The following is a 22,637-nucleotide window of genomic DNA, read 5'->3' as shown; positions in this document are numbered from 1 at the left end:
ATTCAGTCCCATATTAAAATAATCATTAAAGCTGGGTCTGAAAGTAAGAAAATGTCATTGTCGAGGATCCTTGCCTAAATCTGTGGAGGGAAGAGAGACACTATCCAATACAGATGAAGCTGAGGAACAGCTGCTAGTCTATAAATAACAGGATGGGTCTGGATGGTTTCCAGGGCTTAGGAACATGCAGGCAAAGGGAGGAAGCAGAGTCTGACTATCATGGAAGGGAAGTAAATGTTGGATAATCTCTATGTTATTACTGCAGTTTTAGTTTATGGAAGTAGGAGAAGTAAGTGGTGAACTTTTCTGCCTCAATATCAAATATCAAGGGATACGGTGCCTTAATGGTTAAGACACCAGTTCTAATGATCTGAAGATTGGAAGGCTGGCAGTTTGAGGCCCGAGTGCTTCGTGATGGGGTAAGCTCCTATCACTAGTCCCAGCTTCTGCTAACCTAGCAGTTCAAAAGCATACAAATGCAAATAGATAAATAGATACCGCTTTGGTTGGAAGGTAACAGCATTCAGTGGACTCATGCTGGTCACATGACCACTAGAGCAGTCCAACGCTAGCTCTTTGGCTTAGAAACAAAGATGAGCACTGCCCCCTACAGTTGGTTACGACTAGACATTCATGTCAAAGGACTACCTTTACCTTTGCGTTTTACCTTTATCAAGGCTACATACCTTGACTATGGAAAGTGGTGAGACATTGATTGCTGCTCAGCCTCTGACTGCAAAATTTCTTGGGCTGGCCCTGTGGGCAGGAAAGTTATAAAGAAATCTCTACCCACTAGAGCATGCTCTAAGGCTGTGGTGGTGAACCTATGGCATGTATGCTCTCTCTGACACATTAAGTCATTTTGGAGGGCACGTGGAGAGACAGGCTTTCTCCTGCCTTCTCATGCCTTTAGCTGCATCTCTAAAGGCCCAGGAGGGCAGGGGAGAGGAGGAACAGGCACACGCCTCCCTGGAGACAGTTAAAGGCCTAGGAGGGTGGGGGGCAGAAGGGGCACAAGTACACACCTGATCCTCCTTCCTCTCCCACCCTCCGAAACCTTTAGCTGTCTCTGGGGAAATCCTGCCCCTGGAAGTCTTGCTCTTAGCAGGCCAAAGTCCTGCCCCTGGAAGCCTTGCTCCCAGCAGGCCAAAGTCCTGCCCCTGGAAGTCTTGCTCCCAGCAGGTCAAAGTCCTGCCCCTGGAAGTCTTGCTCCCAGCAGGCCAAAGTCCTGCCCCTGGAAGTCTTGCTCCCTGCGTCCTGCCCCTGGAAGTCTTGCTCCCAGCAAGCCAAAGTCCTGCCCCTGGAAGTCTTGCTCCCAACAGGCCAAAGTCCTGCCCCTGGAAATCTCACCCCCCAGAAGTCCCGTTCCCCCCAGCCCTGGGTAACACCTGGCGCTGGAACCTCTTTAAATTTGGGCATTTGGTCCCCAAAAGGTTTGCCATCACTGCTCTAAGGGCTCAAATATGCTCAAAAGAAAAGTGCTGGTAGAAGAGATCAGTAGTGTGGTTTTGAGCCCAGCCCTTGGCAAGCATAGGCAAAATATAAAATGAAACACCAAGATAGCACTGTTCCTTTCCTGCCTCCTGATCTTTCACTCTCCTTGCAGAGTCATATGTCCAAGACAGGCTTAACATGTGACTATCCCAACTGTGACCCAAAGTGGGTCACCTGAGCACTTTACTTCCTCATACTCCATCTCCTACTGCTGCATCACATATCCAAAACTTTGCAAACATTTATCATATCATAGTGTACTGATAAATGTCAGGCACCTAGATTTATTTATTTATTTATTTATTACATATTCTAGGGATTAAACCCCACATCCTGTTGCTAGACATGAGATATTCTCCTCAGTCCTTTGAAAATATGCAGTGCTCCCCTATCAGCAAGAGGTATAAATTTGATATGTCCTGAGTACAGAATAGCCATTCAGTTTTCCAATAAACATTCCAGTGCTAGTGTTGGGCCCCACATGGCTGTAAACAAGCCAAGAGGAAGCCATGATGGATAGCAACAACTACTGTTAACTATTCATTTCACTGACATCATCATGCTAAACCTCCAGCATCTTGCATGGATTTAGGAAGTAAAGCTTAGTTCACAGGAGATAGAAGAAACATATGGTGAATTTTATTAGTCTTCTGTGGCAACTTGAAAATCCCAGGGGCTGTTGTGATTGCTTTCTTTCTCATTATATCCACAGTGGTGTAGGAACCATGCCTAGTGAAGTGGAGTGATGATGAAGATGTGGATTATCCTGGATGCAGAAGGTATATTATGCAGTTAGATGTTGCTGCCATACTGAGAAGAAAACTCAGACAATAAATGCCAGAAAGCATGTAAGCAGCAGGAGTGGGCAGAAGTGCAGTCCTGGTAAAGTGCTCCAAAGTGAAAATCAAAGCAAGGAGATAAAAGCAAACATTGGTCTGGGCTTTTTAATCAGGTGCCTGAAGCAAAGCTAAGACAGGAATGATAAATCTGTGACTATGTTATAGCACAGAGAGAGCACTGCAGTTGATCAGGTCAATGTTTATGTTAACTGTGGTGGAAATCATGGAGCACTCACCTTTCACCTGTGCAAATGAATCAGCAGCTTAGAAAATGTTACTGTGGCTAATTTATGACATAGCATACAATCTTACTAACAGCTCAGGTGGAAAGGTAAACATTTTCAAACAAAGATTTAGATATGGCGTGGTTTTCTGGTAAACTTGGGTTGCTTGTAATATCGTAATTCGAAATTATTCGTTTGCAGCAAAATGTAGTGAAATCTAGCCTAATTCCATAACCATTTGTTATGGGCAGTTATTAACTATGGTTAGGTATCTAAATGAAATACCCTAGGCTGGACACTTCATGTTGATCCATGAAGTTGAAGTATACTGATCATGGACTTTATTCACACACACATACACACGCGCACATGCGCACATACAAATGTCTATACTCTGTATTCTTTCTCCTTTTTACAATTAAGAAAAATGTCCCCTCTGAGGTTTCGATCACATTGGGAGAGGCATTTGGTCTAACAAATGAAGCAAATGGAAAGAGGGTGGGTGGTTGTTTGTGGGAAAAACTAAAATGGTTTCGGAGATGAGTCCAGATGGGGTTATGGTTACAATTGCCATGATTTGTTCTTCCAAAAGTGCCCATTCCTCTACTCTGAATAACATGTATGTAAAGTGCAAAAGTATAAAAATGTAAAGCAGAAGTGTTTGTGTATAATTCTAAGTGTGTAGGCACTGACTAACACTCGTCCCCAAGTGTTACACCATGAAGTAAAGATCTTTGGTCTGATTGAAAGAGAAAACTATTTACATAAGCAGAGACAAGTAAAGATATGATTGGATGATGGGAGGCTGGGAATGATATAAAACTGGCTCAGGAGTGACAGAGAGAGGCAAGAATGGCCCAAGCATCAAAAAAGATTTTGCATGTACAAAGTCACCTTGTAATGACAGCAGTTATGCTGATAACACTGTTCCTAGATGATAAAAAGCCCAGACCATGCTGATAAGAAAGAAGCTGTGCACTCAAATGGGTTAGATGTAGTTCTTATGTGCATAGACATATGATCATTATGAATATGGCCCCACTATATCTATCTATCTATCAGATGCTGCCATATATATGAACAATGTTCTAATACACAGATGTTAAGTTTAAGTTACTCTATGTGTTAAGTATAAAGATGTCTTCTAGGAAAAAGCAGATGATATAAAGCCCTTATGAAAGTGTAATACTTGCATTGCTTTGCAATCATCCTGCCTTGAATCCCATTATGGTAGAAAGGTAGGATATAAATTCTTGGGGGAGGGATTTTAAAAAATCAACATAGTGTGCTAAACACTGAAAAGTCCCTTCCTGAGGGGAGTGGATAAATATATATGTGTATGTGTGTGTAGAGGTGAAGTGGTTTGAATGTTGGACTATGACTCTGGGGAGTTGGGTTCGAATCCCTGCTTGGCCAGAAAAACATGTTAGGTGACCTTGGGGAAATCACACTCTCTCAGCCTAAGGGCATATCCCATCTGAACAAATCTTGCCATGAAAATAGGTAACTATGATTTCATCTCTTATGGTAGTGACCCACATCTGTATAAAATAATATTGTTAACCATGATCAGCATTAAATTGGCATACAATTGATGTCATCTATATCACTTAGCCCTAGTTTGAAAAGGTATGCAATAACAGCAATAGTAGAAATACCCTTGCACATGAAAAAAAAATCTTGCCAGGATAAGAGTAGCTTTAAACTTTTCTCTTCTAATTTTTATGTGGAGGCATGGATTTTTATACAGAGGATCATTTCAGCATGTGAGGCTCCACCTGCAGTCAACCTGAAGCAGTAGGAACTAGAGAATAGAGCTTTACTTATTTTGAAAAAGAAGCTGGGCATTTTAGGTGTTCAGATAAACACTCAAAATATTATTGGACACTATGCAGACTTTAAGAATTTACCTGTCTTCTTCAAACAAATGAACATTTTCCTAACACAGCAGAACTAAACCATAATTTGCTGCTCCACTAGACTTTCCTCAAGCTCTGATTTATGTACCTGTTTATTTGTAACAAAAGACATTATACTAAACAAACTAAGTGATATATCAAAGCCCAAACATGCAAGAAAGACAAAGAGAGGCATAGAGAGGTTTAAGAATGAGGATAAGAGTTAAGAGATTCAGGAGTGATAGTTGGGGATAAGTGTAATTATTCTCATATATATGAGTTTAGATACATACACATGGAGACAGGTTCCCAAATGGAATAATATTATTTGCCACAGAAATGATCTTGTAACACTGGTCAGGTAATTCAAATTCATACTGATATTTTTGAAGTAAACTATGGAAACCTTCAGATTTTTCTGCCTTTCAGTTAATACATTTTAGTCCTAATAATAATGTATTGTTTGAGTTTCAGAGACATTCAGAAATGGAAAAATGACAGGAATAGCAATGCTGCTGGGGGGAAAAATCAATTATCAGAACACTTAGCACTGGTCTTGGAGTCCAAGCAGTTTCTTACACTATGTGTCTTAAAGAGAAAGGAGTATGTATCTCACCCTCACTACTTTTGTTTTCTATCCATACTTTGCTGTGATGATTACTTGGTTTGTTAAAAGATAATAAATTTTATTATTTTATACAAAAGGGGAAAAAAAACCACATTGTGTTGGGAAACTATAAAGCACTTTAAAATCCCAGGCAAAGGCTAAACAATATGTAAAGAGTTTGCACTCTGTCATTTTCTGGCATAACGGGAAATCAACATGACTAAAATCAGCGCAATTTTCTCCAGGGACCAGTACAATGAAGCCTGTAATAAAGCAATGAAAGCATCTTGGGAGAAAGTGCTGAATAGATGGAAACAGCTCTTCACCCAGTGAACAGGTCACTGGTGTAAATTACAAAGACCATGATCCTGTCAGATACAACATAATGATCTTCAAGATACTAAAGACAAGAAATGCCATGTCCTAAAGCTAGAGATGCATTTTGACATGTTGGAAATATTTTGAAACATTTTGAGGCCAGGAGTGTGATAACCTTGACACCCTCTGAATAAACTTCCATCAAAATGACTAGATAAACACTGTAACAGGCTATGAAATTCACTTATCCAGGCCTTATCTATTTTCAGAAGTCATTTATTCAACATCTTCTGACAATTCAGGTTTCAGGTAGCCTTTCTTAGCAATGGATTATTATTATTATTATTATTAGTAGTAGTAGTAGTAGTCTTATTATCGGGGCATGGAATGTGAGAATTGAATAGGGACCAATTAATATGTTAGTTTTGCTTTCTTACTCATCAGAATTGTTTAAGGATGAAGTCCTAAGTCATCATGGTATTGAGGTTTATGTGTTGGATGAAGACTTTGGGAGACCAGGGTCTGAAACCCACTCGCCTATGGCAACTCACTGGCTGACTTTGGGAAAGTCACACTTAGACCAAAGAAATCCAATAGGTTACAGTTATTCGCAGGATGGGAAAGACTATATTGTCCTTACTTGCTACACAGAAGTTAAATATGAAAAGCTTGTCAAAGAAAAGGGAGTCTCTGCCAAAATTTAGCATGGATGTGACTGAATCCAAAGAATTTCAGACTTGGATTTTTAAAGCACTCAGAGGCTCTGAATGAACAAATCTGTCACTTTCAGTTTTTCCCACATTAGAATTTTTCAAAACCAATATAATCATCATCATCATCATCATCATCATCATCTTTTATTTATATCCCGCCTCTTCCCGTAGGACCGAGGTGGTATACAATCAAAACAAAATACAATAAATAATACAATAAAATCCAATACACAAATAAAATACAACTCTAATAAATTTGTACAATATAAATAAATCTCCCTTCCCTCCCTCCTAACATATATTACATAATTTCTAAATATAACAAAGATAAAATATAAAATAAATCCTTAAACCATTATTTAAAACAGTTGAGACAGGAAGAAGTGGAGATGTTAAATAACCAGTAGGGAGTGATCAGAATGATGATCAATATCAGTGGGGTGACCAAGTGTATTATTCAGGGAAGGCCTATTGGAAAAGATCCATTTTGATGCCCTTTTTAAAGCCATCAAGTGTGGATAATGTGTCGGATCTCCTCCAACAGGCCATTCCACAGTTTGGGAGTGGCAGATGAATAGGCCCTCTGGGTGACCGCAGCCAGCCTGCTCTTTTTGGCTGCTGTAAGTTTTTCCCAGAAGGCATAAGTGTGTGAGGTGGATCATATGGAACAAGGCAGTCCTGCAAGAATGCTGGACACAGGGCATGAAGGGCTTTAAAGGTCAACACCAACAACTTGTACTGTGTCCAGAAACCAATGGACAGCCAGTGAAGGGATTTTAAAACTAGTATTATATGGTCACTCCTGGGTGACCAATCTGGCTGCCATATTTTGAACTAGTTGAAATTTCCAGACTAGGTACAAGGGTAGCCCCATGTAGAGTGCATTACAGAAGTCGAGTTGTGAGGTTACCATCACATGCACTACAGGTTCCAGGTCTCCCAGCTCCAGGATGCAGAGGGCATATTAGCTGAAGCTGATTGCAAGCACTCCTGACCGTCAAACTTATCTGATCTGAATTCTGAAGTGACGATTCCAGGAGCACTCCCAAGCTGCGAACACAGGCCTTACGGGAAGTGTGATCCCATGAATATGAAGAACTTAGTAAATTTGGGGAAATCCTTCTTTAAAAAAAACAAACAGAAATAAAATTCTAACTGATGATTAGAATAGAAAACCCTTGTTAGATCATGGTAATAGTTCATACACCATATTCTTTGAAGTCTGGAAGTACCAGATGATTTAAAGACGTGAATTTAAAAACCCCAATGGGTGGGCATTAATAAGGCAAATACAACACTAGTTTTATATCCCACATTGTTTGTGCTGGCCAAACACTTTTTGCTATTTTGTGCTCATAAAGATGTGGTCTGTGCAACACCATCTCTGTGTGTGTGTGTGTGTGTGCGCGTGCGTGCGTGCGTGCGCGTGCATGCGTGCACGCGCATGCTTATCTCTTGATTGCGCCACATAACTAGTAGCATTCATTCTACAATATCATGAGTATTGTCTTTCCATTCCTGGAATCAATCCACTCAAAAATATTTTGTTTGCCAGCTAAAATATTAGTGCTGCAAATGAAACTAGCTAGAATTATTAGTTTTCATAGTATATATTGTCTCTTTCAAACTGTAGTCATAAAATATGGTTAATGAATATTAATCTGCACTGAAACCCCTATTGGTCTCTGCCATTATCAGATTAAGATGTTTAGCTCCCAAGCAGTTGTAAAATATCTATGTTGTATTGATTTTGTGAAAAATGTGTCATTCCAACATATAAACAAGAAAAATAAAATAAAATTCCTGTGGTGAATTAGTCTCTAGACGGCAATTTATTTTGTATAAGGAATGTCTCCTCACACCCTACATATTGAAATATCCCAGCTGGAGCATTTTGAACTCACATACTAGGTGGTCAGGACCTTTTATTATTTTCTTCACTGAGATTTTTCAAGAGCAAAGTATTTGGGGACTCAGTGGAGTCTATACTTTAAACACATATGGGAGACAGCCATAACATCTTGATAAAGGAGCTCAGAGACAAAATTCCAACAAGAAAGATAGTTGTGAATATATCATTTAAAAGATGGAAAACTGCCATTCTTCATTCAGCTATAAATATGATAACACCAAGTTTGTAGCCAATGTTAACATTGCCATTAAGACAATCAAACTCATAGCAAAATTACATTCAAATTAATACAATTCTGTGGGGAAATGAAGGAGCTTATCATACAAATCCCTGGGATGCTCCCAGCGTGGAACGAAAGGGGACAGGATGGGAACAGAACGGGGACTATCACCCATTTTATCACACACTGGAACACCGCCGATGCCACCGGAAGTTTCCATTCCATTCCCAGTCTGTTTCACAGGAGGCAATTTTCAGGAACTGTTCAGAAGCGTTCCTGAAAATCTCCTCCTCTGGGATGGATCGGGAACAGAATGGGAATTTCAGGCAGCCTTGGCAGCCTTCCAGCATGCGATAAAATGGGAGATAGCCCCCAATCTGTTTTCATCCCACTCCCTTCGCTCCATGCCGGAAGTGTCCCAGGGGGCTGTGCGATAAGCTCCGAGGGCTCAGATTAATTCCTTTGTGCAGTGAGGACCTGAACAGACCAGCTCTAAAAGCTGGTTTCCCAATGGCTTGAGGGTGTGGTGTTTATATGCCACATGCCCCCAAGATGTCTTGAAGCTACCTGGCTTCCTAGATGTGGGTGGCTTCATGACACTCTGGTGGCATGGTGTTTACATGCCACCAAAGTGTCTTGAAGGGGCATGCCAGAACAGGAAAAGCCTTTTTTTTTGCCAGCTGAAAAATAAGCGGATCATTGCAGCCTTTTTCAAGGTGGATTGGGGTGATGGCATGTGTTTGCTGTTGCCCCAATCCATCTTCAGAAGGGGCGACTTCAAGCCACCCCTTCTGCCCATCTGTTTCACCCCTGAAATTTGCTAATGATTCAACCAGTAGAAATGTGTCTAATCATGAACCAGACAGAATGCATCACTGTGATCCCCTTACTTATCTATATTTCAGCAAGGATGAGAAAAGGTGCATAACAAAAGCATCTGTACCAATGCCACAGAGGGTAGTTACTGACTGACATACAATCTCCCCTCACATGGATACATGCATATCCTTTCCATTCTGTCAAAAATGCAGAAAAACAGGCAGATAGGTGATTATGTACATCTCAGTGGAGTGGGAGGGAACATAGTTAATGAATAAGACCCATTTATTATTGTTGTTTTGTATATAGCAATAGCAATAGCAAGTACATTTCTATACCATTTATCAGTGCACTTAAGTACTCCCTAAGCAGTTTACATTGTGTAATCTAATTGCCCCCAACAACCTGAGTACTCATTTTAGTGACCTCAAAAGGATTCAAGCCTGAGTTGAGCCTGAGCCCCTGGCTGGTATTGAACTCACAACCTTATGGCAAACCTCCTTTGAATAAATCTTGCCAGGAAAAGTCTATGATATAGTTGCATAAAATGGACTTGACTTCAGTTGAGAGCCTTGGTTTGTGAGTGAGTGGCTGCAAGTACAGGCATTTAACCACTGTGCCACCAGGACTCTCAACTGAAGTCAAATCCAATTTATGCAACTATATCATGGAAATATTTATTCAAAGGGGGTTTGCCATTACTTTCCTTTAAGGGTGAGAGAGTGTGACTTACCTGAGGTCATCCAGTGCATTTCAATGACTATGTAGGGATTGAAACTCTAGTCTCCCAAAGTCCTAATCCAACATTCAAAGCACTACACCATGCCGCATCTGTCTCTGTGTGTGTGTGTGTGCCTTCATATCACCTGTCGATTTGTGGCAACCCCCGGAATTTCATAGGGTTTTCTTAGGAAAGGAATATTCAGAAGTGGTTTTGCCAGTTCCTTCCTCTGAAATATAGTTTGCAGCACCTGGTATTCACTGGCAGACTTCCATCCAAGTACTGATCAGGGCTGGCCTTGCTTAACTTCCAAGTTAGACAGGACCTAGTGCCTCTGGAATATTTATGCCAGAAGATCCAAACTCCACCCAAAAAGCATGAGGAGTTTTCATGCAAACACTAATGTGAATATTCAGTGGGGATGAATACTTGGTTCAAAGGTGCATGTGTTTTCATACTTCAAAGAATTATGTATCTAACAAAATACTGTAATATAGGAAGGTTCCTTACACTTTCTCATTCGTTCATCTAGAGAAGGATTTTCTGCACTAACCAGAAGCATTTCTTCAGGTTTGTAAATGGGTTATAAATGGAGTTTTTCTTAGACCAATATAAAGTCTGCTCTCAAAGACTACTGCATTCAAAGTATATACACTAATAACTGCGATATACAGCCCCTCTTCTAAAAGCTACCAGAAGATACAAAAAAATTCTCCCAATTACAACCAAATGGGTAAGATATCAAGCAGAAGAGTCCTTGATGGCTGCCCATCATATAATTGTATAAGGCCGTAACCATGGAGACTGTCAATGTCCAAGGCCGAAAATTTCATGCTTTAGCTTTTAGTCACTCGGCAAAAGGAGCTACAGGGTAATTTTAACTCTTTGTAATACATAGTTTTGTCTTTTTCATGGCCATTTTTCCAGGGCTTGGAAATAACAAGCTACAAGTAATAGTGTTGCTTTTTCTTAGTAAAGAAGGGACAATAAAGTTACATTTCAAAAAGAACGTAACACAAGGGGGAAAGTTACTTCTCTGGTGTAAAAAAAACAAACCCATTGTTAAGTTACACTTAATATTACTTCCAAAGGGTATTTTTCAGAGAAATGTTGATAGGAATTTGTGGGGTACAGAGGCTCCTCCTTCTTCTCCAAGTGTACAAAGGCAGCCAAAAGATACTCAAACACACTCTCACAGCCCATCAACAATGGATGGAAGCTCCTTGGCTGCTGTTTCAAACTCAGAGAAGGACGAAAGAAGAAGGACCAGCCTCCACTTTCTGGAAGAACAGCACAAGTATACTGCTCAATATCCAGAGAGAAACACAGAGCTGAAATGAAGGGAGGAACGGTATCTCAAGAAATGAAAAACTGATCTAAGTTGGGAGCAGGCTAACTTAGCAGAGTGTCCCATTTGGCATAAAAGCACAGGGTTTGGCATGTCTTATCATGGGTAACATCAGGCATGCTGAATCAGCAGTATTTGATCATTTGGCAAAGCCCTCTGTACAGGATGCAAGGCAACTAGCTCCAAGATGGGCCTATGGAGGCTTTCAGCTAGTTTTCTAAAGCAGCAACTTCATCTGCCATAAGACAAACTTTTTTTTAACCTGGGGCATTTCAAAAACACTTTAGAGGAGATGTTATGTGGGCGTCTGCTAGCATGAAAGGAGTCAGAAATTCCACCGAGTGTAGAAAAATCCTAAATGGCTCTTTAAATTCTGATCATTCTTTGGAATATCATGGAAATATCATGGAAACTATCTGAGGGGCTGTACAGACCACCAGAAAGGAGCAACCTGCAGCCACCCTTTTTACAGCCAGATCAAGGCTTTTGCAATCATGTGCAGGGTGCAAAAAGCTGCTCCTTTTTTCACCCTGCAAGGGTGCAATAGCTGTGGCATCATGGCTTTACGCTGCTTCTTCAGCACTGTGTTATGTGGATGCAGCACCAGAGGAACACCATGACACCACACTATGTACACTTACCTGGGTGTTATCACCTCTGAACAAGGTCAGACTACCCTCCAGAAATATTAGTTTTAGCGACATCTCTCCTCACACATATATACACATAAAAATATGTAGCTTCCAGTTACACCTCAGCCACCCATTCATACATACACATGCATCTGCCTGCCTACCTCTCCGTTAAACACTGTGAAATTAATAATAAATGATAATTAAAATACCTCTAAGTTCCATTTTAAATTTTAAAAAAAAACCAAAACCCTCTTGTGCATTTTTTAAACTATTTCCTTTGGTTCAAAAGGCTGTACAACTTGGGACCAATTCCATTACTGTCCAGCCTTTAAAATATGGGCAAAACCTAAAATGAAAGTTTAGCATTAGCACATTTGAAGTCAAGAGAAAGACATATTGAAAAATAAAGATTCCTTACACTCCCTATTAATCAGGACAGGACTGTGGCTCTTTCCCCATTTGGAATCTATTAACACACATCTGCACTCAAGTGGCTCTAGATCAGACTGTAAATTTTACAGTTGTTCTTTACCTTTTGGCAGCCAGGCTGGGGATGAAAACATCTTGGTTCCATGTGCTAGAAAGGCATTCACTATGAGTATTAAACTTTTGATTTATTATCCAGTGGCAAAATAGACTCATTACCCTTTTGGAAGAAAAAAAGTGGTGAAGAGGTGTTTGTGTGTCTGAAACTCCAAGATTTCAGCCTTCATATGGTTTTAAAAACATGATTGTCACAATTATTTTTCACTTCACTGGTTTGATTTTAAATAAAAGAACAAAAACAACATATCTTCTATGGAGTCATGCCTTAAAAGTATTTAGCATGAGTGTCTTCAAAGAAGTTTATTTTTTTTAAGTTGCACAATTGTGGCTCCCCCCCTCCCCCACTTTTCTCACTCTCAGTAAAACTACAATGTGCTGGCTATCCCAGAAACCTTCTATCTTAATATATTAAAATGATTTATTTAAAAAAAACCCACTTCCATTGTATGGTGAATGGTTATTTCACTGAATCCCAGTCAACACTCACAGTGCTTTGTTCCTGCCTCAAAAATAAATATATGCAGTGCTTTGCCATTTGTATCACACTAATAACTAATGAGTCAGCAATTTAATTAATTGAGACTTATAAAAGCATGTTTCTATAGACATATTTAATATACCTGCAGCTGAGTATTTTGCTCAGGACATATGGTCTGAGTGAAACATTTCTGTCCATTTCAATATAGTCCATAAACATGAACCAGGGAAAGACTTAATATACCTTTAGCATGCTTACACCAAAATAGTTTTTTTAAGTATTATGTTACTCAGTTATAAAACTATAATGGAGGTGAGATGGGGTGGACCAAACATCACTACAAACTGGAGACCACCATGCCTAAAAAAAAGCAGACCCCAAGATGGAGTCCATTGCACTTGGACTAAGGCCTGTTACAGACAGCCAAAATAAAGCTGCTTTGAGTCACAGTGGAGGTATGGTGTTACAACGTTGTATGCGTCTCTACAGTCAAATTATCGCACCAAAGCCACGCTCCAGCCCTAAGGATTGGAGCGTGGCTTTGGTGTGGCTCCTGGAGTCTTAGGACGCATGCATCATTGAAACACCATACCTCCACTGTGACTCGAAGCAGCTTTATTTTGGCTGTCTGTAACAGGCCAAAGAACTGTAATCCCATTGTGCTGAACATCTATCAATAGCACACGACAAAGCACAACAAACTTCCAAGAACTCCACAACCCATATGGTGCACTAAACAAGCAGCATACCTGTTATGACCTTTGAGAAAAGAAGGAATAATTCAAGGCTGGCCATTTAAAGTCTTCCATTTTCTTCAGGACAGGTGGAGTTTGAGAGGGATATCTGAATGCCAAGGCATAAAAGGCTTCATTGTGGTTTTAAACTTCATTGCAGCAAATTGTTCACCAGGAACTCTTCCTGGTGTTGTTTTGGACAGCTTCCTTGTTGTTTATACATAGTGAGGCAGTGACCCTAGGTTGCAAATTGTTTGTCATTTAATTTATTGTTATTGTTATCTTCATTGCCCTGAAGGGAGAAAAACAGGTGTAAGTATTTTCTGTTACAGGTAGAAAAATAACATGACTATGTGTTGTATACATTGGCTTTGGGAGTAGATGGTGCTATTTGTTTTTCTGCCACATGCAGCAATATTGCCTGGGTTGGCCTTTTGGACCCTGTGGACTTCTCTTTGGTCCCAAAACACATCAATATTAATACATTTTTGGAAAAATTTTCTGCTTTTGCTCATAACCACTGATTTCCGCTAGGTTCGCCTTTAGGTTTGAGGGGCTCTGTATGCTGCATGAATGATTTAAGTCTCTAAAAAAATTAAAATCTCAGATCCTCCTAAGAAAGCCTGTATAAATGAAAGCTCTGCACATATAGATTCTGTTCACAAAGTCAGATAGGCAAGTTGGAATTGTGGCAGGGATAGCAGAAAGCATGTTGTTCATACCTGTCTCCATTCCTGAATGGCGGAAGCCATAACCAGTCCACTTTAGAGTTGTTGAAGGCTGATATGGAAAGAAGACAAGCCACCATTGGTAGCAGGGAAATATAGTGCAATAAATTTACTCTTGCGAAATATGTTTTTCTACGCACTTTCCCTCAAAGTATGCATAATGCTGAAGCTATTCAGAACTGAACAGTAATAGATTGATTACCTGAAACCTAATGGATTTCCCATCGATAACTTCAGCACGTCTTATATTCATACCAAAGGCCCGTTACAGATGGGCATATAGTACGCACGAAGCGCGCACTAGGATTAGGAAGGGGCGTGACTTCTTCATGCCCCTAATCCTAGTACGCGCTCTGCACGTACAAAATGGCGGTGCCCTATACAGATGGGGGCCGCCATGTTGACGTCCTCACTGCGTCATTTCCACGGCGCAAGAAGAAGCACCATTTTGGTGCTTCTTCTTAGTGGTGGTGGGAAGCCTCACGGTTTGGCCGCTGGGGCTTCTCGCTGCCACTAATGATCGCGCCACTTTCCGGAGGTCTGTAACGCGCCTAAGTTTACATACTCTGTCTCAAAAGGTGTGTTCTCACATCTTACGTAACAGTTGCTTTATGTATAACATTTAGGTCTCTTTCACATCACACAATTGTAGTGCTAGGATCCTACTTTAATTGCATCCTATGGCTGCATGCTATGGAAACCTGGGATTTGTAGTTTGGACAGAGGCACTAGATGAGCTCTCTGGAAGAGATGTTCTAAATGCCCCCCACTAAATTGGAATGCTCTGAATTCCATAATATGTTGCCATGGGCGTTAAAGTGCAATCATTGCACTACAACTGTGTAGTGGGAAAGGGCCCTTAGGCTATCCCTCAACTATTTATAGGAGTAAGCACAACTTCAGTTCCTTTTCCAAACACATGGATTTTACTATGATCTTTTCTATCTTTTTTCTTACATTATGATATATCAGATAGTGATCTCACCTAGATTGTTTCTCTACATATGGTTGGACTATTCCATTTTCCTCTATGCTGCTGTTACCAGTGGTGATCTACATGCAGGTGTAATGTTTGAGAAGGCATACATATCTAAAGTCCAGTGTGCATTGGCCAGGATCACGTGGTCATTGTACTAGGCATCTGGGCTTCATATGTACTTCGGTTCATCTTTTCAATTGTTGTGTAGATTTCTAATCAGACATTAGATAAGAGTGCCCTTGGTAGAATCAAAAGAATTCCCCTTCACACAACAGAGAAGAGTAATTTGAGTGAGAGTATTGTTCCATTTCAATAAGTATTGCTTCATTTAAGTAAGAATTATCTACCATATATCTGTCTATCTTACAGAATACTCATTTCCAGGGCAAATGTAAGATTCCTTCCAGGCTCTTGCTAGTGAATTAAGAACTTGATTTAACTTTATGTTTTTGGGAAGCCAAAATAATATTTATTCACAACATAAATGTGAATACCTGGGTCTAGAGGGGATGAAAATGCAATTTTGGAGTGTCCCCTGGGGGGCTCTCCAACATTCTGCCATCTCCACTTAGTCCAACTGAGTTTGTAAACAGTTCTGCCTACAACTTTCAAAGAGACAAATGAAGACTTTAGAATAGCAGTGCCTGGAGAACTGCACCCTATTTGGCCTTTGTGTGCCCAAGACATACATCTTGCCTGCTGAAACTGACCACTGAAATATTTTTCTCCCCTGTCTGAAATACTACACAGTGCTGACTATGCAATGCTAAGTACTGCATTCTGTACCGCTGCTTAATGCTGTTCGCTTTTATAGAGCAGCTGTTGTCATCGTTATCGTTATTATGGAAAATATTGTTCTTAGAATGTTAATGTTTTAGTTTCTATATACAATCCCAGATGTAGATGTTATATTTTCTGTGTATATCATAGGTATGCTTTCAGAAAAGTAGATGTCCATGTCATGGGGGGCAGGTCAGAAAAAAATGGAGTTTTATTTAAAATATAAAATTTAAAACTTGTGATGTCATTCACATTCATGCTATTTTTTCTCTCTGATTTTGTGCCCTATTTTTTCTGTTTTGTCCCATAGAGTAGAAACAAATACTAATTAATGAAAGCATTTCATAAAATCATAGAGGTGGAAGAGAGCACAAGGGCCATCCAGTCCAACCCCCTGTCATGCAGGAACACAGAATCAAAGCATTCATGTATCACACATAATCCTGCTTAGGTATCATAGCAGCTGAAAATAAGCATAGGAACACACAATAACAATTATAAAAACAACAGAGATGTTTCTCCTCCATGTGTAATATGACTTTACTATGTATCCCAAGTAACTATCTGATTTAACATTCAGTTCATCCAGTGCCAGCAGCTGAAATTACTAGCGAGATAAATTATACCATTCCTGTGGGAAAGAAACTGGTCACTTGTCACTTGTTGAATAATCAGCTCTAGCATATCCCTCTTGTCCCTCCATCTACCTGGGGGCACATAAGGCAAAAATGGAGGGACAGGAATACGATTAAAAAATATCTGAGACTGTGAAAGACTTAAGTCAACAATATTAGATACAATTAATACCCAGTTGTGCTAGGAGTTGCATTTTAAATTTGGATTTCAACAGGGAAATGTTAGCATTTAACACACTTTTTATTAAGGGAAGTCATCGCCATGGTTCATCAGACACACAAAGACACACAGCATGCAAGATTTCTAACTGGGCTTGCCTTCAGTATTGTACCTACAAAAATAAATTGGGAGGACTCAGCAGATGTTATTTCTATTGTTTTGGTGGGTTGGTTATTTTTCTTTTTCATGGCAAGAAATAAGACAAGGCCATTATCTGTCCTGCAAATAGAGATTTTTATCAGTCTCTGCAATTAATCAGATCCGGATGATTAGCAGCCACAGGAGTAACAAAGATTGCTCTATGCTCTGTTGACATTATGAGAACAGAGTTTAAATAAGTACCTCTTCAAATTCAGCTCCATTTGTGCTCCACATTAATAATGATTCCAATTGACTGCGAATGGGGGGGGGAATCCCAATTAAGTGTCATTACAGGAGTTCAGTCAAATATCCACTTTGAATTTTTTTTTTTCCAGGAGATATTATATTTCATGGTGTTTTACAAGAGAATTCAGGGACAGCAGAATGCAGGGACATCACACACACACGTGCGTGCATGCACACACACACACACACACACACAGAATATATACTCTAAAGTAAGCCTCATCAGTATAGGTATATATTTATTTAATATCCCTTCTTTCTCCTGCCATAGGACCAAAGGTGACTTACATCATACATTAAAACAAAGTCCAGCTACATACTAATGTTAAACCATTTAAAAATAGAATTAAGCTACCCTATAAATAGATAATTAATTTATAATATTGTAAACATATTTTTAAAACATAATACAAATAAATATAAAAGCAAAGCACACACACATTCCCAATAAAGGTATCTGCTGCACAACCAGTTCATCATCAACTGCTTGTTTAAATAAAAAGTTGTCAGGGAGAGCAGAAAGGGGGCCCACCAAGCCTTCTGTGGAAGCAACTTCAACAGCTTGGGAATGAACACCAAGAAAGCTCTCCCATGTGTTCTCAATTGACACACTAGTGACAATGGTGGGACTGAGGGAAAGCTGTCACCTGACAATCTTAAGAGTTTAGCTGCCTCATGATGGGTTCAATCCTACATGTCATCAGCACTGTACTGTACTCACCTTTGCTGAGCTCCTCCTAATTTACAGACAAACCTTGGAAACCATCCCATATCACCATTCCATGCTTTGCAGTGAGCAGGTAGGCTTGAAGAAGCATTTGGCTACATCTCCATAACCAGAGGGATAATGATCACAGCAGCACTGAGATCCCTGGAGGACCCCAGAAGATGTCAGTGTCGATGTAATCATCTTGGTGTGCTTCAGAAAAACAAAGAGAATACTTACCCCGCAGCACCCACAAAAGAACTTTTGCAGGCATAAGGAAAATGAATGAACATGGATGTCCCTAACAAAACTATAGTCATATGGTGATATAGTCTTTCTCATAGTTTGGACCCATGGCCTGTAGGGTTTTACAGGTTATAACCAGCGTTTGTGGTCAGGAATGAACTAGTAGCTAGTGAAGAGTTATATGGTCCCTTTAACTAGGGTTTTTCAGTCCATAAACATTCATCCTATGGTCTTGTAAATGCCACACACTTGGTGTTGTTAGTCATTTTCCCATATTTTTCCATATCTACAAAAATATAATGCACTTATCTTGGTCCTGCATGAAAGAGAACAAGAGAGGACAGGCATCAAGAATGTATGATCTACTTTGTTTCTTTACTCACTTAGGTTCACAAAGCAAAATGTAAGATAATGGCTGGTTGTGGAGTTCATTCAAAAACTAAGGAATAAGGCATATCTCTCAGCTAGACACGGAGAAAAATTATGTTAGTCAATGATCTTGGAAGTACCTATTTTGCTATTTTGAGACTATTACAAGACAAAAGAAAACCTTTCTTAAAAATCCATACATTTGCAAGCTTGCAGGGTCAATAAAATAGTTATAAAATAAACAATAAGATGAATAAAAATCAGTCTATAATTGAATAGATGTAGCTCAAACTGAGTATGACCACCTATCTAGGGTTGCTTTTCATGTGTGTTGGAAATTTCTAAAGCAGCTATGGTGATTAGAAGGACTGTATTTTTCTTTGATATCTGTTGTGTTTAATTGTCATTTCTTCACTAGAAGAAATGTCCAAAGAGTGAATGTGGGCAGGGCACATGTTATACCTGAAACACAGCTCTTGGAGATCTCTTTCTCCCCTCTTTTTTTCCCCACTGAGATGTTCACAAGAAAAATCTTTGACATTCAGTTTAAAGTGACAATGTGTGTCCTCTTAACCACAGTAATGAATAAACATACTGCCTTGCTGGGCTTGCAATGTCTGGTTATTTTAAGGAGGATAAAAACTTGATCCCCTGCAGACAGTCATGGTTGTGTGCGGCAACAGAATGAAATGCAATTGCGGCCAAGCCTAATCATAGGGAAGAGTAACGATAACTGAGATAACAGCATGATAATCACACTAAAGAATAACCGAGTATTCACTGAGAAAAGCTGAAATGAAGAAGAGGAGGGAGGTGGGAGAGATAGACAGAGAGACAAAAAGACGGAGAGAGAGAGAGAGAGAGGTGAAAGAACAATATATCATCAAGGTCAGATAAACAGCTAAATAATCTTTCAAACATTGTAAGTAGTCTTAGCAGGTGGACAGATATAAATGTACAGATGGTATAAAGTAGGAGTCAAGTGAGTTTATTTGCAACTGATGACACTTTTTGAATCCATCCAATTTCCATTTTTAAAAAATGTATCACCATGTGTTTTGGGGAATCCATCAAATGTCCATCTGCTCCTATGTTTCATGTTCTTAAAGCTAAGGGACAGATAAAGATACTCATAGATAGATAGATAGATAGATAGATAGATAGATAGATAGGCTGTATATGGGTTGCATTCGCCCAGCCATGGGTGAATACAATAACAACTATTCTTAAAAATTAAACGTGCCTTAATCCCATCAGGGAGATGGTGTTTTAAAGTCAATGTACTAATCTCCATAATATAAGAGTCCTAAGTATGATAAGTTTTCAGTATTTTATTCTCTGCAATGCTAGAAATTTGGAGATTGAAGGAAAATTTCATTTATGTGGCAGAATTTTTTACTTGATGGGACAAAGCTCTCATTTGTCCCCTCCCATAGCTACATTTCCAGTTGTTTTCTTCCTGAAGTCCTATAACTGTAGTTCAGCTTCATAGAGTTCTGATATTTTAGAACACACATTGTATGCTTTCATCCACACAGTGGAACACAATACTGGGCACACCATAGCTAACATTAGTTTCCCATCTGGTGACAACCAAAAGCCTTCTAGGCTGAAAGCAGGCAGAGGAGGAAATCTGGCTCACCCATGATTCATGGGAAGACCCTGCACCACTGAGAGACTATGCCTGGGGGCAGAGTTGGGGTGTGGTGTTCATACAACACATATCCTGACTCCATCCCCAGACTGGTGTGATGCTGTGTGCTGCACCCATGGTGAGAGCATTACATCACTCCTCTGGCACTGTGTCTAGATGATGCAGCACCAAAGAAGCACCAAAAAGCTGAAGTGCCAGTGGCTATGGCACTCTTTCCACAGCTACTTTTTGCTGCTCCTTTTTGCACTGCAGAAAGGCAAGATCGAGGCCGCAGCATGCAGTTGCCATGGTCTCGATCTGGCGCTAAAAAAGGCGGCTTCAGATTGCCCCTTGGGGTGGTCTATACAGACCCTGACTCCTAAAATGGGCTTGTGCACAGACTGCTCCACCTTCTCCCTCTGCAAGGATGGATGTGGCATAATAGAACAATTGCAACTGCAAGTTGTATCATAGCATTATTTTTAGGTGTTCTGATGCAAACACATGGCACCAGTAGCTGCCTGGCCCCTCTGCTTATGTCTGCAACAGGACACAGTCCATATACCAGTGTGATAGTTCACTCTTTCTGGTTTGAACCAGAAAAACCTGTGATTTACTATGCTCTTGTCTTAAGCCCTGGAGTCTGGCTTGGAGCTGTTTTCCTATCAATTTAACCATGTTTGGGTTAGAACAGATGGGCAGGAAAAAGTGTCTCGATTCTGCATTTTCTGGAAGTGCATTATAACCCAACTGCCTGCAGTACCCACTTCCAAGTCAGGCCGAATAACACAGCATGTCAAGAAGCTAAGCTGCTGGCTAATTTTCTTTGTTGCTTCCCCACCACATATGTGCAATGTCACACAAATACAGCACCTGTGACATCCAAGTACCTCCCATGTCCACCCAGATGGCATCCTACTGGATGGCTGCCCCTTTAATCAGCCACACAGTTGCCCATGTGATGCTCCACTTAGAATCATAGACTCATAGAATCATAGAGTTGGAAGAGACCACAAGGGCCATCCAGTCCAACCCCCTGCCATGCAGGAAATCCAAATCAAAGCATCCCCAACAGATGGCCATCCAGCCTCTGTTTAAAGACCTCCAAGGAAGGAGAATCCACTACACTCCGAGGGAGTGTGTTCCACTGTCAAATAGCCCTTACTGTCAGGAAGTTCTTCCTAATGTTGAGGTGGAATCTCTTTTCCTGTAGCTTGCATCCATTGTTCCGGGTCCTGTTCTCTGGCGCAGCAGAAAACAAGCTTGCTCCCTCCTCAATATGACACCCTTTCACATATTTAAACAAGGCTATCATATCACCTCTTAACCTTCTCTTCTCCAGGCTAAACATCCCCAGCTCCCTGAGTTGTTCCTCATAGGGCAAGGTTTCCGGACCTTTCACCATTTTAGTTGCCCTCCTTTGGACACGCTTCAGTTTCTCAATGTCCTTTTTGAATTGTGGTGCCCAGAACTGGACACAATATTCCAGGTGGGGTCTGACCAGAGCAGAATACAATGGCACAATTACTTCTCTTGATCTAGACACTATACTTTTATTGATGCAGCCTAAAATTGCATTGGCCTTTTTAGCTGCCGTATCGCACTGTTGACTCATGTGCAACTTATTGTCTACTTGGACTTCTAGATCCCTTTCACATGTACTTTCATTCAGCCATGTGTCTCCCATCCTATATCTGTGCATTTCATTTTTCTGCCCTAAGTGCAGTACCTTACATTTCTCTGTGATGAATTTCATTTTGTTAGCTTTGGCCCAGCTTTCTAGTCTATTCAGATCATTTTGAATGTTGATCCTGTCCTCTGGAGTATTAGCTATTCCTCCTAATTTGATGTCATCTGCAGGGCATCACTGTGTGAGTGATACATTGAAAAAACACAATCATGGAAACACCCCCCCCCCCGACACACACACATTCCCCCCTCATCTTTCTTCATTCCATGCCTCTGTTGGACTATCTGGTTTGTGTAATTTGTAATTACATTCATTTGAGTTGTTGCACTTTCATTTCTTTGCTTTATCACAGTATCACACACATATTGGGGTGTTTATATGCAGACATGGAGATGAATATTTTCTGACTTGAATTCCAGTTTCTTTTTACTCCATTTTTAAAGTCCCGGTGTGTGGCTTCAGTCCAGTTTCCAGATGCTTTCAAGGCATGTGTTGTCTAAATGCCCTACATTCAAAGCAGCTGGAAAGTGCTTTATTTTGCTTGTCTGTTTCACCCCAAGCCATCCATGCAAGTGAGTTCCGAAATGAGGCAGTTTCTTTCAGCCCTTGCAGACAAGCCCTTAGCAGATCAGGGATCCTATGTGACATTCCCATGGACTTTGCTGAAAACACCAATAGGTCATTTCTCTTGCTTTTGAATACAGAAGGTAGTAGACATAATGCATATCTAAAAGGTTTCTTTTTTAAAAAAAAGATAC

At 40.2% G+C, this 22,637-nt stretch overlaps 1 long non-coding RNA gene across 1 annotated transcript in view; it reads left to right on the top strand.

Annotated features, from left to right (window-relative positions):
• The first annotated feature begins 206 nt into the window (after nt 1-206).
• Nucleotides 207-22,637, top strand: part of LOC121920920 — a 34,097-nt gene continuing 11,666 nt past the window's right edge. The window contains exons 1-2 of the long non-coding RNA XR_006101800.1: nt 207-419; nt 2,207-2,273. This is a non-coding gene — a long non-coding RNA (uncharacterized LOC121920920). The remainder of the gene's footprint in view (nt 420-2,206; nt 2,274-22,637) is intronic.

This window comes from Sceloporus undulatus, chromosome 2 (genome assembly GCF_019175285.1).
Source record: "Sceloporus undulatus isolate JIND9_A2432 ecotype Alabama chromosome 2, SceUnd_v1.1, whole genome shotgun sequence".
Classification (NCBI taxonomy): domain Eukaryota; kingdom Metazoa; phylum Chordata; class Lepidosauria; order Squamata; family Phrynosomatidae; genus Sceloporus; species Sceloporus undulatus.
The sequence above is the reverse complement of the archived record's forward strand: the minus strand, read 5'-3'. Positions and strand labels throughout refer to the sequence as shown.